The 16,581-nt window shown below is 42.8% G+C and overlaps 1 long non-coding RNA gene across 1 annotated transcript; it reads left to right on the top strand.

The window, feature by feature from the left end:
* Positions 1–2,663: 2,663 nt before the first annotated feature.
* LOC120528342 lies at positions 2,664–15,644 on the top strand. The gene is made up of 4 exons (XR_005633493.1): positions 2,664–3,375; positions 7,881–8,484; positions 10,158–10,202; positions 11,012–15,644. It is a non-coding gene; the product is annotated as an uncharacterized LOC120528342 (long non-coding RNA).
* The last annotated feature ends 937 nt before the right edge of the window (positions 15,645–16,581 follow it).

The following is a 16,581-nucleotide window of genomic DNA, read 5'->3' as shown; positions in this document are numbered from 1 at the left end:
AGCGATACGCAACCCCTTTGTTACGAAGAAGTGACATGCCCTGCCTGAGTTCTTCATTAGAAGCAGTGATGCCAAGTCTCAGAAGTACAGAGAAAAGACTAGCAAAAAATCCACAACTTGCAGCCATCTACACTGCGGAAGTAGAGAAACTGGAGAAAGCAGGCTATATCGCTAAAATACCAAGGAAGCAGTAGCTAGTCAGAAATCATGGTACATCCCTCACCATATGGTTCATCATAATGGTAAGAACAGGCTAGTTTTCAACTGCTCATTTCAGTTCAGAGGATCAACGCTAAATGAATACTTGTTACCTGGCCCTACTTTAGGCCCGTCACTATTAGGAGTGTTAATTCGGTTTAGAGAGCATACTGTGGCTGTTAGTGGAGACATTAAGGCTATGTTCCACCAGGTACGCCTGTTAGAAAGGGATAAGGTCCTCCTTCGATTCATTTGGCGAAATATTAGACAAAGGATGGATCCTGACATCTATGAGTGGCAAGTTTTGCCATTTGGCACGACTTGTAGCCCGTGCTGTGCTACATTTGCCCTGCAAACTCACGTTCATAATCATAGTGAACCTGGTGATGATATAAGATTAGCAGTTGAGAGGCATTTTTATGTTGACAATTTTCTACAGAGTTTCTCCACATTTAAAGAGGTGTAGGACATGGTGGATAAATTAATAAATCTTCTTAATTTAGGAGGTTTTCAGTTACGACAGTGGGCTAGTAACAATCCTACTGTGATAGGTCACTTACCAAAAGAGGCACAGTCTGAAATGAGTGAACTGTGGCTGGCTCAGGATCGAATACATTCTCCAGAGCCTACGCTGGGTTTATGCTGGTATTGCTCTTCTGACACTCTAGGCTACAGGCATCGGGAAATTAAGTATGACAGGCCCACACTAAGGAATATTTATAAAGTTCTAGCAAGTCAGTATGACCCACTTGGGTTCCTTATTCCATTCACTACTCGGGCAAAGGTATTAGTTCAGCAGCTCTGGCAAAAGGAGCGCCATTGGGATGACCCTCTCTTCCCTGAAGATTTACTTCAGGCCTGGAACTCATGGGAGGCAGAGCTAATTCACTTGTCAAAGATTACATTACCCCGGTGTTACCAAACAACTGATATGGATGTCCCAGAAACCAGACAGGAGTTGCATATATTCTGTGATGCCTCAGAACGGGCCTATGGTTCAGTGGCCTATCTTAGAATGGAAGATGGTAAAGGCAACCGGCAGGTTTCCTTTGTAATGGCTAGATCCAGAGTAGCCCCAAAGCGTCAGCTTTCAATCCCAAGGTTAGAACTTTGTGCCGCTTTGACAGGGACTCAAGTTTCCAAGCTACTCAAAACAGAAATATCCATACCGATCAGCAGTGTCACTTTGTGGACAGACTCAACAACTGTTCTTAATTGGCTTCATTCTAATTCATGCCGGTTTAAGGTATTTGTGGGCACCAGAGTAGCTGAGATTCAAGAGCTAACAGAACATGATAACTGGCGCTATGTAGACTCCGTTAATAACCCAGCGATTACATTACTAGAGGAAAGACCTTAATAGAGATAGCAAAACCAGGTTACTGGCGATTTGGACCACCCTTTCTCCTACAGCACCAAAGGGATTGGCCTGAAATGACTTGCACCAATGTTGCTGAAGATATAGCTGAATTAAAGCCTCCTAAACCCTGTACAGTCCTCCTACTTTTAGTACCTGCTATTCCAGATACTACTCAGTTTCGCACCTATGGTGAGTTGTTGGAAGCCACTGTGAGATTAGTTAAAGGAACTGAGCAAGATCATCAACCTTGTGCCTCTGATTACCAAAAGGCGGAATTGCTACTTGTACGAAGGGCTCAAATAGATAGTTTTCCTGATGAGTTCAATCAACTACAAGAAGGTAAACCTGTTTCTTCTAGTAGCAGACTGATAACCTTATCTCCAGAATTTGACCATTCCAGTGAAATTATCAGAGTTGGTGGTAGGCTGCGACGAGCTGAGCTGTTGGAATGTGATGCAATGCATCCTATTATATTGGATCCTACTCACCCTGTGACAAAATTGCTGATTCAAAGATATGATGAACAACTTAGTCACCCTGGACCAGAACGTTTATTTGCTGAAATTAAGCGCACATACTGGATCCTGAGAGGAAGAGAGGCAATTAGGAAACATCAGCATGTTTGCAGAGAGTGTCAAAGATGGCGAGCTAAACCTCAAATGCCTAAGATGGCCGATCTGCCACTAGCCTGGCTCCATTTATTTAAGCCAGCATTCTATAGTACTGGAGTGGATTGCTTTGGGCCTTTTATTGTGTAGGTCGGCCATCGTAATGAAAAGAGATGGAGAGTAGTATTTAAATGTTTTACAACCAGGTGTGTCTATTTGGACATATTTAATAGCATGGATGCAGACTCTTTCTTAATGACCCTTTGACGCTTTATTCCATGACGGGGAAAACCCTATGAATTGCTTTGTGATCAAGATACAAATTTCCGTGGAAGTAATCGAGAGTTGTGTGAGGCCTTTGCAAGTTTGACAAATGATCTTAAGTTGCTTCTAGCCAAACAAAAAATTAGGTTCCAGTTCAATCCACCAGGTGCACCACATTTTGGTGGTGCTTGGGAGCGGGAGATTCGTTTCGATAAAGTCTGCACTTAACATAACCTTGGGGTCGCAAACAGTTACTGAAGAGGTGCTGAGGACAATTCTAGTGGAAGTAGAAGGGATCTTAAACGCAAAACCTTTGGGGTACGTTTCTTCCAATTTAGCTGATCTTGACCCAGTGACCCCCAACTATCTGCTTATGGGGCAACCTGACTCATCTCTTCCTCAGGTTGTCTATCCTGAATCAGATCTCTTGACTAGAAGGAGATGGAGACACAGCCAGGTGCTGGCAGTTAGTTTTTGGTCATGCTTTCTTAAGTATTACCTACCAAATCTTCAGACACGTCAGAAGTGGCAGAAAGAGGCAGCTAATCTAGCTGATGGAAAGGTAGTAATGCTTCTTGATCCACAGTTACCCAGAGCTTCATGGCCTGTAGGTAGAGTGCTGCGCGTCATACCAGGAGCTGATGGACAAGTTCGAACAGCTGAAGTAAGGATTAATGGAAGAGTGTATACTCGACCTGTGACCCGACTTATAGAACTTCCAGAAATATCTGACGATGAGCCTTCCAGTGAAAAACCTTCAGAATGACGTAAGAGGTCAAATGGCGGCTGTAAAAAAGGCTCCTGTGCCTTTAAGGCACTGAAGCATGATCACGTGAAAACCGTGGTGTGTGCAGTGAGCATGTGCGTTTGTGAGATGTACCTCGTGAAAGCCGGAACTACTGGAGCCACTAGAGAAAGTTTAAGTTTGTGCGTTGTTGACCAAATGTAAGTGTTTATGTACATATTTAGAAGTTAAGTGTTAAAAGTTAGAGAACTGTTCTGAATTAGTAGTTAGGTTAATATCTTACGTTACCACATTGAAATTGTAATTGCAAACACCTTAAGTTGAAAGTGTGAAGCTATAGTGCCACCTATTGGACATTTGTGTATAGCATAGTGAGATAACATGTATATATGTACTAAATGTCTTATTTTGTTGTTTGCCTGTTAGAACCACACATTCACCTACCTTTACAGTTGTTCTACTTCATGTGAAATTTTGGCATCTCAACATAAAGTGATGTTCCTAAAATGGTTGGATTAGTTCCTGTGTTCTAACCGACACACCACAGCGACTACAGCATATTGCAAGTCTGCCTTCTGCCTTTCTACACAACAGCAGCATTAATGTTTATGAAGCACCATCTGTTGGAATGACAAATGCAATTTATACACCTCTGTTATATGTCATTTGTCAATAGATTCATAATAGCAGTGTTAATATTTGTGAAGCACCATAATTTGGAATGGCAAATGTAATGAATTGTATTGGTACAAATGTTGATGATGCACCAGCACCATCTGTTAGAATGACAGAGACATAGCAACCAGACAGATACGCTGACAGTTATCCATTTATGAAGGTAGATTAGCTGTGCTATCCATCTAAGATGGCTTGAAATCTAAATAATCAATGTAGACCACTGTGCTAATGTTTGCAGTACACCTGGAATTAACTGTATCTTGTAATGCATGCAGTAATAAAATGATTTGCTTCTGCTTTCCAACCGATTGCTCCTCACAAACATTTGTAGTAATAAAATGAATTACTACAGACGTTTGTGCTGCTCCGTCTGTTGGAATGAGAAATACAATGCATTTATCTCCTTTTAAATGCTATTTGGTATGGGATTTATAACGGCAGTGTTTATGTTTGTTGCAAGCCATCAGTTGAAATGACAAATGCTGTGCATTTTATTCAAACGTTAACACTGAGTAGGCTGAGGCCTGTTCTGATTGTTCATGTTTCAGCCTGTCAGACAAGTCGAACAGCTAGTAAATATATTTATATTTTTGAATAGACATTTAAAGTTAACATTGCAATAGAATGCGTCTTGCATTATACGTATGATACCCCGCTTGATTATCCTTTCTAAGAATTACGTTATATACTGTTGATTGTACTGTGTGATATTTTCGTTTAAATAATATTTAAATAATAATACAAAATAAAACATCGGCCTGTGGTGCTTCGCTTCTGATCGCCCACCACTGCCGAGCGCCTTTTCTTCGCTGCAGCCCCGACAACATGGCGACGGCGCCAGTGTCGTCTACACACGCCTCTCCGCCTTTTCCACAAATGGTGCTGGGTGGTAAAGCCCGTCTGCCAGGCGGTGCCAAGCGGGCATCCTCCGCCCCCGATCTCAGACCCCTTGCGCTCCCTGCCCGTTTCTGGTGCCGCTCTAGCCTGCGCCGTGAAGCTCGCCGCTTCGAGGACGTCACAAAAAGGACTGCGGTCATCTGAGAGCGACTGGTGAACGGATTGAAATAGATGCCATCTCTGTACAGACCGGGGTGAAGTGGGCGTGACACATCATTTTCGATTTCACAGATACTGTATATTAAATCTGTGTAGAAAACAGAGACTGCATCGTACGGTAGGACGTCAAAAGACAGAACGAAATGGAGCTCGTGCTGCTGTCGATCAAAGCTGGCACTCGTCACGGGGTCCTGACGCCACTGGCGCTGGCTTTAGAAGGCTTACAATAAACTTTATTTATAACGAGCTTCGTCTGAAGCATTACACCATTCTGAAACGCAACCTGAGCTGAGCTGCGGGTGATCTCAAAATACTGGGACTATCGGCGCTGAGCCTGCTACAGCTGCTCCGTAGAGGGACCCGCGGCGATGTTCAACCTGTGAACGGACTGCATGTCTGGTGGTGACCAGGCAGGGCTAACCACGTCGCAGCATCCAAAGATGGAGTGGTATGGTGTGGGTGCCAGCACGTCCTATTAACAGCACGCGCACGCTCAGTTGTGTCTCCTCCGTGTGCAGATCGGCGTGTCCCGTAATAGCTGCTTAGAGCGGGACTTGTGAAACTTTTCCATTCGAGCATCCAAATAAAAAAATAAGAACCATATTTTGACCCAAAAAGAGATTTATATAAAAGGGAGGGCAAAGTGACACATTGAAAAATGACAGTGGACGTAAAAAAAAAAAAAAAGTTTAACGTGTGTTCTCAATCAAACATGTTTCTCACGTGCAGTAGAAAACAAGGCGAAGAGCGAACACATTCACTTTAATAAAAAAAGTTCAGTGTCTGTCCGATTCAGTGTTTGTGCGTCTGTCAGGTTGCTGTGTCCATGGTGCATCACAAACGTTTGTAAAAATGCATTGTTGAAATGACAAATGCAATGCTTTTTAAAATGCACCATCTGTTGGAATGACAAAAGCAATGTATTTTATTGCTACAGTGAGTATAGAAAAGAACCTCCCACCTTTGAAATATTTCCATTTTTTTTTTTTTTTGCTTTACAACCTTAAATGAAAACACATAACCTAATATTTTTTTCCATCTTTACTTACTCAATGCAATCTCTAACATCCAAGTGAAAGATATCACAGCTACAGTTCAGAAGAATTTTAAAAGATCAAAAACAAGAAATACTGAGATTAATAAAGGATCCTAAAGAATCTTCATAAAGTCAATGAGGTGTAAGTGCCCACCATTCCCATTGCAGACCCTGGTTACTGGTTGTGCACAACTGTAATGAGTGTGATTAGTGAAGCTGTTCCTGGTCTATTCATTCATTCCCTTGCTTGGTAGAGCAACTGACAGCAAACATCTGCCTATGGGTGACAAGCCACTTTCAAAAGATCTCAGGGATAGAGTTGTGGACAGGCAGGAGATGGAGACTAAAACATCTCAAAGGCTTTATCAATCCCAAGGAGCCCTCCCTGGACCCTGCAAACTGGACGGAAGAGCAAGGAGGAAACTTGTAAGAGAGGCTACCGAGAGGCCAATGGCCACTTTGAAGGAGTTACAGGATTTGATGGCACAGCGTGGTCATTAATGGTGTGCATGTGACATCAATTTGACAAACGCTCCACCACTGTGGCTTGTTCAGGAGGGTCGCACTTCTCAAGAAAGGCCACGTGAAGGCTCGTTTGAGCTTTGCCAGAATGCACCTTGAAGATTCTGATGCCAAGTGGAAAAAAGGTCTTATGGTCAGACGAGACCAAAATCAAACTATTTGGCCTCAATGCCAAACGGTCCACCAATGTAGCTCACCATCCACAACACACCATACCGACAGTAAAGCATGGAGGGGGCAGCATCCTGTTGTGCAGGCCCTGGGGCTCTCATTAGGGTAGAAGGAAAATGAATGGGGCAAAATACCATCAAATTATGGAGGAAAACCTGCTACCCTCTGGCAGAAAGTTGAAGATGGGCAGAATGTTCACCTGTCAACACGACAACAACCTGAAGCACACAGTAAAATGGACCACACAGTGGCTGAAGGAGACAAAAGTGAATGTCCTGGTGTGGCCAGTCAGAGCCCAGACCTATATCACACTGAAAATCTGTGGAAAGATCTGAAGATAGCAGACCACCAACGCTCACCAGCCAATGTGACCGAACTTGAAGAGTTCAACTGTAAAGAAGGGTGGGGGGCAAATATTGAGTGGGCTCAGTTTAGGTGTTCAAAGCTGATAGAGAAGAATCAACAGACTCAAGGCTGTCATTAAAGCAAAAGAGGGGTCAAGAAAATGACATTGACATGGGGGGGTGATCCTTTATTAATCTCAGTAGGTCTTGTTTTTGATTTTGTTTGAACTGTAGCTGTGAAATCTTTCACTTGGATGCTATAGATTGCATTGAGTAAATAAAGCTGGGAAGAAATGTTGGTTTGTGTGTTTTCATTTAAAATGTGGAATAAATAAAATTACTAAAAAAATTCATGAAATTTAATGAAAACTAAAGAAATGTATGTATTTTGATCATGACAAAAATATTAGTGATGCCCCAGTGTGATTGAGACTTGAGCACTTCTGCCAACATTGTATTCCCAAATTAAAATTTAAAATTTAGTGTTGTTGGGTGGATCTCAATATAATATAAAATCTGAACATGTGCAGAAAAACTTGGGGGGTGTGCCACAAAAAACTAATATGAAAAGATGGGGCAGACATGGATAAAGGTTGAGAAACACTGATATAAGCAAATGTTATATGGGCCTTCATGTGTCTCAGAGACATCTGTACATTTGTTAGTGATGGTGACAGCGAGTCCAAGTGTGTGTCACCGAGAAGTGACAGGCTGGAGGGGTCACACTTATGTACTTAAGTGGAATGAGTCTGAGGTGGGCTATTACAGAGGGACTAGCAGTAGGGAATTATCATCATCATCATCATCCTCACTGAGCACAGACAAACCTTTACTTTGGTTTCTTCACAAGTCACTTCCTTGTTTCTCTGGCTGATTCTCTCTGCCTGCCTCTCCTCAGACTGACGATGGCTGAAGCCCAGCTGTTTGTGTCACAGGACGAGTTCACCTGCTCGGTGTGTCTGGACACTCTGACTGACCGCATGTCACTGCATTGTGGTCACAGTTTCTGTCTGAAGTGCCTCACAGACTGCTGGGATCAGAGCCAAGAGTGCTGCTGTCCTCAATGCAGAGAAAACTTCACCACAAGGCCTGCTCTGTGAAGAAATAATCTGCTGAATGAAGTCATCAAGAAATTAAAGAAGACAACAATCAGTCCTCCTCCTTCTCCTCCTTCTCCTCCTCCTCAGAATTAAACCGGCCCTGGAGACGTGGATTGTGACTTCTGTACTAGTAAGAAGTTCAGAGCGGTGAAGTCCTGTCTCACCTGCATGGCCTCCTACTATCAGACTCACCTGCAGCCTCACTATGAAGGAGACGCCTGGAAGGGACACAAGCTGACTGATCCTGACAGAAATCTGAAGGAGAAACTCTGTTAGAAACATCAGAAAAGTTGGGAGATATTCTGTAAAACTGATGATTGCTGTATCTGCATGATGTGTGTGGTGACTGGACATAATGGGCATAAAATGGTTGAGCTGGAGACAGAAAGGGAAGAAAAGCAGGTGAGTGGAGTTTAGTGTTTAGTGAAATCTATTTGGACAACTTTGGGTTTAGGAATTCCTGGCAGCATATTTTGCAGCTTCAAGTGATGATCTGAGGAAAGCAAAATCCACTTGTATGACGACATCACAGTGAGTTTGTGGTGTGCTTGGATTCTTCCTGCAATGCATCATTATGTGACTAGGATCTGTGTGTGTCTGTGTGTGTGTGTGTTAATCGTAGGGTGCAAGAGGAGACCCGCCTACTGAACAGACTTGGTCAACTCTCACCAATCTTGTGATAATATGGCTTGTCTAAACAAGAATACGCAGAAAACCTGCGAAGGAGCTGAGAGCAGCGAGCACCTTGTCTGTGTTACGTATGTCTGTTAGTCTTACAGAGATATCTGTCCATCTATCTCATCAGGAGTATTAAGGCAGGGTGCCTCTGTCAAAATGTCAGTCAAAAATGAGTGATGACTTGATTGCCCCTCCCCTTTCCCTCAGATTAGTGACTTTAAATGATGTTCCCCGCCCCCTGTCATGTGATTGGTGAATTTCAACCTGTCCCCTCCCTAACCCCGCCCAGACCTCCCACCCTTAATCCCACTCCACCCTCCTGATTGGTTCAGGGTTTGTGTCAAGAGCAATTTGATGGATGATGCCTCTGCATTGCAAGGGTCTGTCAACACCTGTTTGTTGGCTGGCACCCCCCTCCTTGCCCCTTCTCCTGTGGCCCTTTAAATCAAAAGAGTAACCTTGCCATGAACCCAAGGCCTGATCAACATGTCCAGAGATATTCCTGCTCATACCCAGCCGGCCAGGTCTCCCTTATAGCCGCTCCTGCATATCATCTCAATGGTGCTGGAGCATGTCCCTCCATCTATCTATTATTTAATATTATCACGAGATTAAAATATCTATCTATCTGACCTTTGCTTTATAATTTGTAACAACGGAAAGCCTGCTCTATCTAAACTGCTATTAATTGTTCTCTGTAAGCCACAGTTCAAGTGAAACAGCCTTCACCATCTCACAGAAAGGCACACTGACAGCAGCCTCTGTGCGTTCATGGCTCAGTGTGGAGAGAGAGAGAGAGAGAGAGAGAGAGAGAGAGAGAGAGAGAGAGAGAGAGCAACCACGTTACTGCTGCTTGAAGTTGGCAGACCCTGCACGTGCACCCCGCTGTTTGCCGCCCCCTCCTTCACTGAGAAAAGGTTTTCTTTTGCTGATATGACAGAAGAACAGGTTCACACATACTGGTCTTTAACATAAGTTCATATCTTCCTGTTGTAAATGTAAAGCAGTCTTAAAACGGGTCAAAGGGCACACATTTGCTAAAAGAAATCACTCTCCTTATTATAAAGCCTGCTTTCAAAAAATAGCGCTCTTTTCTATATAAATAAGCGTTCAGGCCGGTGCATTACACAGCTTGCCGTTAATACTGAAAGAGGACTCTGAATCTAGTCGAAAGACAAAATGGTGCGTCTTCAATATCTTATTAGAACAATGTTTTCTTCTATTTATTTATTTTTAATGGAAAGGACTAAGTGAAATATAATTATTGTTAATGCAGTCTATTCTCCTGAGAGTCACGACAGTCAAGATCAGCGTAAAGGATATTATTGATTATTATAAGCGACAAACGAGTATGCATTTAATAAACGTATTTCTGAATCCTTATATTTAATTCTTAGGTAAATATTTCCAAGTTGATTCTCTGATCTATTACTCAGTAACAGGTAAGTCCATTTTTTAAAAACTTATATCTTTTTTAAACGAGAGGGGCTAAGGATTTAAAATCCAAAATGACGTTGATCATAGGTTACTGTGAATTATTATGCTCAGTACCATCTCTCTGAGGGTAGGCACGTGAGCGAACTCGTGTGTGTATAATATATTTTGTAGCATTTTATATTTACTTCTATCTATCTATCTATCTATCTATCTATCTATCTATCTATCTATCTATCTATCTATCTATCTATCTATCTATCTATCTATCTATCTTCTGTTATTATTATGATACTAATACATTGTATTACTTATTATTTTATGTTTTTTGTAGCAAGTTATTTATGACAGTAAGTCCATCTCCACATTCGAATCACAACAGAAAAAATGAACGTTGTAATGTAGACTTTTTCCGATTTGTGAATCTCCTTCATGAATTGTGCAGATCTGTTCATATTGCTGGCTTATTGGCCGAGATTTGAAACCGAGATCCCCAACTCAAACCTACATTAACTCACCATCTCCTTTTTGGTGGTTGGGGAAAACTGGAAAAGAAGAACAAAATTCCTTAATAAGATGAGATAAAAAGGCTAGCTGCATTTTTTAAGAATGTCGGACTAATCAGGACATCTGAGTTCTCCCCGATGCCAGACCCCCATTAGTTTAGCTGTATTTTGGCATGCTTGGAGTTCCAAAGTTTAACTTACAAAATGCATGTTATTTAATTTTTTTAATGTTGGGAGGCTGTGGTTGTAGAGGGTCATATTCCAGAGTTTTGTATGTGCTGATTTTAATTTTTTTTTTTTTGTGGCGAAAGAGAGGAGAAATTGCCGAAAGTCTGGATGACCTCAACGTCATGGTGATTCTCACCGACTTTCCAGAAAGTGAGAACGCCTATTTTGATTCCGGATCGGGGAATCCTTACCAGCACAACAACCTCCAAATGGCAGGAATCGGGACACCACAGCCGATAACGAGTTTAACGATAATACCACGAATTTTTATGAGTGTGCAGACTGCGGGAAGAAGTTATTGCAAAAGCGTTACCTCTGCATACACGAGAGAAGTCACACCGGGGAGAAGCAGTACCACTGCAATGATTGTGGAAAGTCATTTGCGTGTAAACCGTATCTCCAGACACACCATACGATTCCTGCCTGAGTGAAGCCGTACTGCTGCTCCTACTGCAGTTAAGCCTTTGTGTGTAAGGTGTACCTCCAGACTCACCAGAAGACTCATTCCAGAGAGAAGCCGCACTGCTGCACAGAATGCAGGAAGCATTTTATTTACAAGCGCCACTTCCTGGAGCACCTGAAGACACACAGCGAAGACAAGCCATTTAGCTGCAGTGAGTGCGGGGAGAGTTTCACAGACAAAAGATCCCTTCAACACCACCAGAGGTGTCACACCAGCAAAAACACCTTCTTCTGCAAGGAGTGTGGGAAGACGTTTGCCTACAAGAACAGCCTCAAATTCCATGAGTAAATTCACACCCGGGAGCAGCCGCACTGCTGTATGGAGTGTGGGAAGAGCTTCATTCGTAAAATCGACCTTCAGCGACATCATCTGTCGCACACTGGCGAGAGACCCTACGGCTGTGTGAAATGTGGAAAGAGGTTCACAAAGTAAAGAATCCTTCAGCACCATCAACAGCTTCCCAGCTGAGACAAGATATTCAGCTGCAAGGAGTGCAGGAAGACCTTTGCCTACAAGTACAGCCTGAAGGGCCACCAGCAGATTATGGTGGACAAACTGCATTCTTGTAGCGATTATGGAAAGAGGTTCATACGTAAAACCAAACTCCTGCAGCATCAGAGAATCCACACCGGAGAGAAGCCACACAATTGCCCCGTGTGTGGGAAATGCCTCCAAGTGGTCGGCGGACTGCAAGAGCATTTGGTCATTCACACCGGGGAGTATCCGTATTTCTGTAACCAGTGTGGGAAAAGATTTAGACTGAAGGGGGAACTTCAGCAGCATCAGAGGATTTACAAAGTGGGGAGCAGCCATTTTGTTGCCAAGATTGTGGGATGACCTTCATCTACAGCTGGTACCTTCAACACCACATGAAAATTCACACCGGGGAGAAGCCGTACTCCTGCGTTCACTGCAGGAAGAAATTTACACACAAGTGCAATCTTCGGCAGCATCAGGTTATCCACACAGGAGAGAAGCGGTTCTTCTACATGGACTGTGGGCAAGGACTCACTTATAGAAGCCCTACTCTTGTACTAAATGTGGGAAGAGATTCCGCGGATTAAACACTCTGCTGAAGCACAGGAGAATCTATGCCAAAAACCTGGCCTCAAACGAGGCAGAGAAGCTCGAACAGCTTGCAGGAGAGTTACCGCTCTGTCTGTGTTATTGACGTGACTCTTTGGGGGTTAAACAGACATATCTGCTAGTGTACAAGTGCCCACCCGAATGATCCGAGGCATCTTGTCTATTCTCGTTTAAAGGGATTTCTTGGGTGGAGACCTCCCTCGGTAATCCCTGAAGACCAGGACATTTGTTACTACAGAGCTGTCACAGATCACTTCACGTTCATGGGTGAACCCTGTGAACGCTCCGACAACAAAAATGAATAGGAAGTTTGTAATATATTTGGAGCTTACTTCTTGCTTTAACCATCCTTTAACCATCTGTGCTTCGCCATTTCCTGTGCATGGAAAATCAAGACTGTGGCTTTAAGGCGGGTACGGGGATGGAGGTTTTTAAATCTTAACGTGAGTGTTCTGAGTCATTGCAAGTGTGCTCTCTCAGAAATGTGAATACTCTAAACAATGATGGCGGTGTCCGGGATTATTTTTGGAAAGGCGGAGACAAAACGGCTCATGACAAACAACCGTAGAATTTAGTAAAGGGTCATGGAGTTCAAGCGGAAACCTTGAGAACTTTTAAAATGGCGTCTGAAGAAGATATTAGATAGCGTCACACCATACAACTTCAAGTTGGAAAGAACCTCACACTTAACAACTGGACTTGCTGGATCTGATGATGTTGAATTTTATGACTTGAAATTATACACGATAACCGTTAGACCGGCGTCACACTACACACGTCTGAGTCGGAGAACATGTCACACTGCACAACTGGATTTACATGACCTCATTGCTTTGAATTACAGGATTTGGAATCACAGGCAATGACCGTTAGGCTGGCATCACACTACACAACTTCAAGTTGGAGTGCATTTCAAATTTTAAGACCTTTAGTTGCCGGGCTTCTTTCTTGCATTACACGAATAGGAATGGTGCGGTATAATGGATGACATGACTCCTTCACAATATTTTTCTAAGGATTGCCAGCTTACTGCATGTTGTCAAATCAATTAATGTGCTGCATTTGGCCAACATCACAGTACGAGACTTCAAGTTGGGGAACATGTCTGACGAGAACAGGACTTGCTGTGTTTGGTCTCTGTGAGGAGGTCAGATTGCACGACTAGGATTCACATAGGATTACAGTTTCCACGATTCCATCGCAAATTCTCAGCAGCTTTAAATTTCTGAATTATCACAAGTTCACTGTATTTTGACATCTGCTTAATGTCCTGTGTTAATTCAAATGTCATTCTACCCGATTTTAATGACTTTAATTGGTGGGCATCTAACGACTAATGAATTCTATGACTCCCTCGTGAATTTTCTGCCCAGTTTCTACTTTTCTAAGCATTTCAGACTCATTGTATTTTGACACCAATTACTATGCTGTCTGATTCTAGAATTACAATGCCAATGTCTAGTCAAAGAGCATGTCACACTTAACAGCTACACCTACCTGGTCTCATTTCCTTCAAGGCGTCTGATCTTATGATTAGGAATCACAATAAGTGACTGTAAGGCCAGCTTCACACTTTATGACTTTGAGTTGGATGGCATGTCACACTTAATACAGTTGGTGGATCACGTTGCTGTAAATGTGTCTGATCTCCTGACTAGGAGTCACCTTAAATGACCATTTAGCCAATGTGACACTATTTGACTTTAAGTTGGACAACGTCACACTTAACAACTACAGTTGGTGGATCTCGTTGCCTTAAAGATCTGAGATTACACATCTCGGAATGTCAGGGTCTTACTGATGACAAGACTCTCTTTGACTTTTCTGCTCACCTTCTAATTTCCACAGTATCTCCGTTTTGTTGACAGCCAGTTATCATACTGGAATAAGAAGGTGTCACAGTATTCAGACTCCAAGCTGGACAGCGTGTGACGCTCAATGACTGTGATAGCTGTGTCTCATTGCCCACCACGCAATTAGGATTTGCAGAGCGTGAAGGTTACACGACTCACTCACAACTTCTCAGCAGAGATTCAGATTCCCTTTTGCACCGTATCAGGGGGAATCAAAAAGTAAAGGCAACTTCCCCTTTAACATCGGTACCCATGAGCAGTCCTATCACTTCTCCACATGATCTTCCAGTCGGTTGTATCACTTCCACTAAATTCTTCATTGGTTGGTAGAAGAAGAACCTTTCTGTCTGGCCACAAATCCAGGTCAACACCGTATCCTTAACCTTATAAGACCCCAATCCCTGACGCGGTCAAGTCAAATCCACAATGAGACACTGCTCTCCACATGATGGAGTTGAACTTCTCTTTGACATCAATGGCGACTCCTCCACCCTGTTGGTTTTGCCAGCCTTTCCTGACTGATGTGTACACCTGCCGGACTCTGCTCTGAGATATTTCTAAATTTATATTTATTTTTTAGGCTGATTTCTTTATCTTAATTTGTGATACAATTTGTTCAATTTCAGTTCTCACAGACAAGACCACACCAGGAATTTATGACCTGGTGAGTCCCATGGGGATATCACACTACACAGGCTGGAAGTCATTGGTATGTTTGCCGCAACTCTCCATGGCGATGGCTGAAAAGTTGTGTAGTGTGACGTGTAGCCAACTGAATGAGCTCGATGTCCTGAGCGTCTCCTATTGTTTGTCAAACTTCATTTTTGTAAGAACTAAACACACAAGGACTATGGGGGTACCTGAGGTGTGTAAATCTCAACAAGATACCAGCCAATGATGTTAGAGATGCCATCGGAGGATCAAACTGGAAAAATGACAAACCGACCTTGACTACATCCTGATTTGCTTCACCCTTCACATCCAATGCCAGTCTGATCTCTAATATTGATGCAGTTATTTTGGGACAAATCTTAATTTATTTAAATCTACAGACACATTTTTTGATCTCCTCAAGAATCGTTTGCCACCCTTAGATCTTTTTTTCCACCACTCACTACGCAAAGACTTTTTTATAATCGATTTTCTACTACCAGACTCGAGCAATTCTGTAAATAGTGTTGATTTACTGCCATTCTTGTTTATCGGGTGTGACATCGTGGCAGGATTTATACATTAAAGTGTCGTGTTTGTTTTGTGTACTGTAATAGTTGTTTGTTATCTTTATTTATCAATAAAATAACTTTTACCATTTTACTTCCTTGGCTTACAGTCTGATGTTTTTTTTTTTTTGTTGTTGTTTGCTAATCGATCTTTTGTGTTCCAGTAATTGATGGGTTCGCCAAACGACTCTGAAGTGTGTTCAGGCTGATGGAGTCACAGGAGAAGTTTACTAGAGAGCGTTGTGAATTTGACAGATTTGCATAACAAAAGGTAAAGAAAACAAGACTGGGAAATGAAGAGCTGAAGGGTGAAGACCAAGAAGTCGAGATACTGTATGTGAGGCTGAATCCTGACTATTTAATATCCTTAAATTATCACACTAGTAACTCATTTGTTAATTTCCACTCCATGTCGTACCCACTTTATATTTCTGACATCGGCCTTTAGCTATGACTGGCATTAAGGGTGTGGGTGAGGAATGCAGGAGTAGAAAAGAGCCAGCTGATGATGATGATGATGATGATGGGAAGGCTCCAAATATCTGTAAAGGAGGTGATGAAGAACCATCTACTGATGGAGGTGAAGGTGTGGATGTCAATGAACGAGAGATTGCAGGTCTGGCTGGTGACAGATGATGAGCAGTGCCTGCACTTGGTCAGTGAGTCTCATCACACCAGAGAGTCTCTTCATGTTCTTAGAGTGCCTTCCATTAAACACTCCACCATGAACACCTGACTGATGGAGTCCTGCTGAGATGGTCATCCTTCAGACAGAGTCTCCTATCTCAGCGGAGGACTTCTGAAGCTCTCTTAGAGTGACCATTGGGTTGTCAGTCACCTCCCTGACCCAAGACCCTTCTTGTCCAGTAACTCAGTTTGGTGGGACAGCCAACTCTAAGAAGAGTCCTGGTGGCACTAAATGACTTCTGTGTCTCCATTTCTGAAGCCACTGTGCTCCTGAGGACGCTCATAAGTGTTAGAAGTGGTTTGATCCCATCACCCTGATCTCCATCTTAGCAGAATGTGATCTT

Source organism: Polypterus senegalus, chromosome 4, assembly GCF_016835505.1.
Source record: "Polypterus senegalus isolate Bchr_013 chromosome 4, ASM1683550v1, whole genome shotgun sequence".
Classification (NCBI taxonomy): domain Eukaryota; kingdom Metazoa; phylum Chordata; class Cladistia; order Polypteriformes; family Polypteridae; genus Polypterus; species Polypterus senegalus.
The sequence above is the reverse complement of the archived record's forward strand: the minus strand, read 5'-3'. Positions and strand labels throughout refer to the sequence as shown.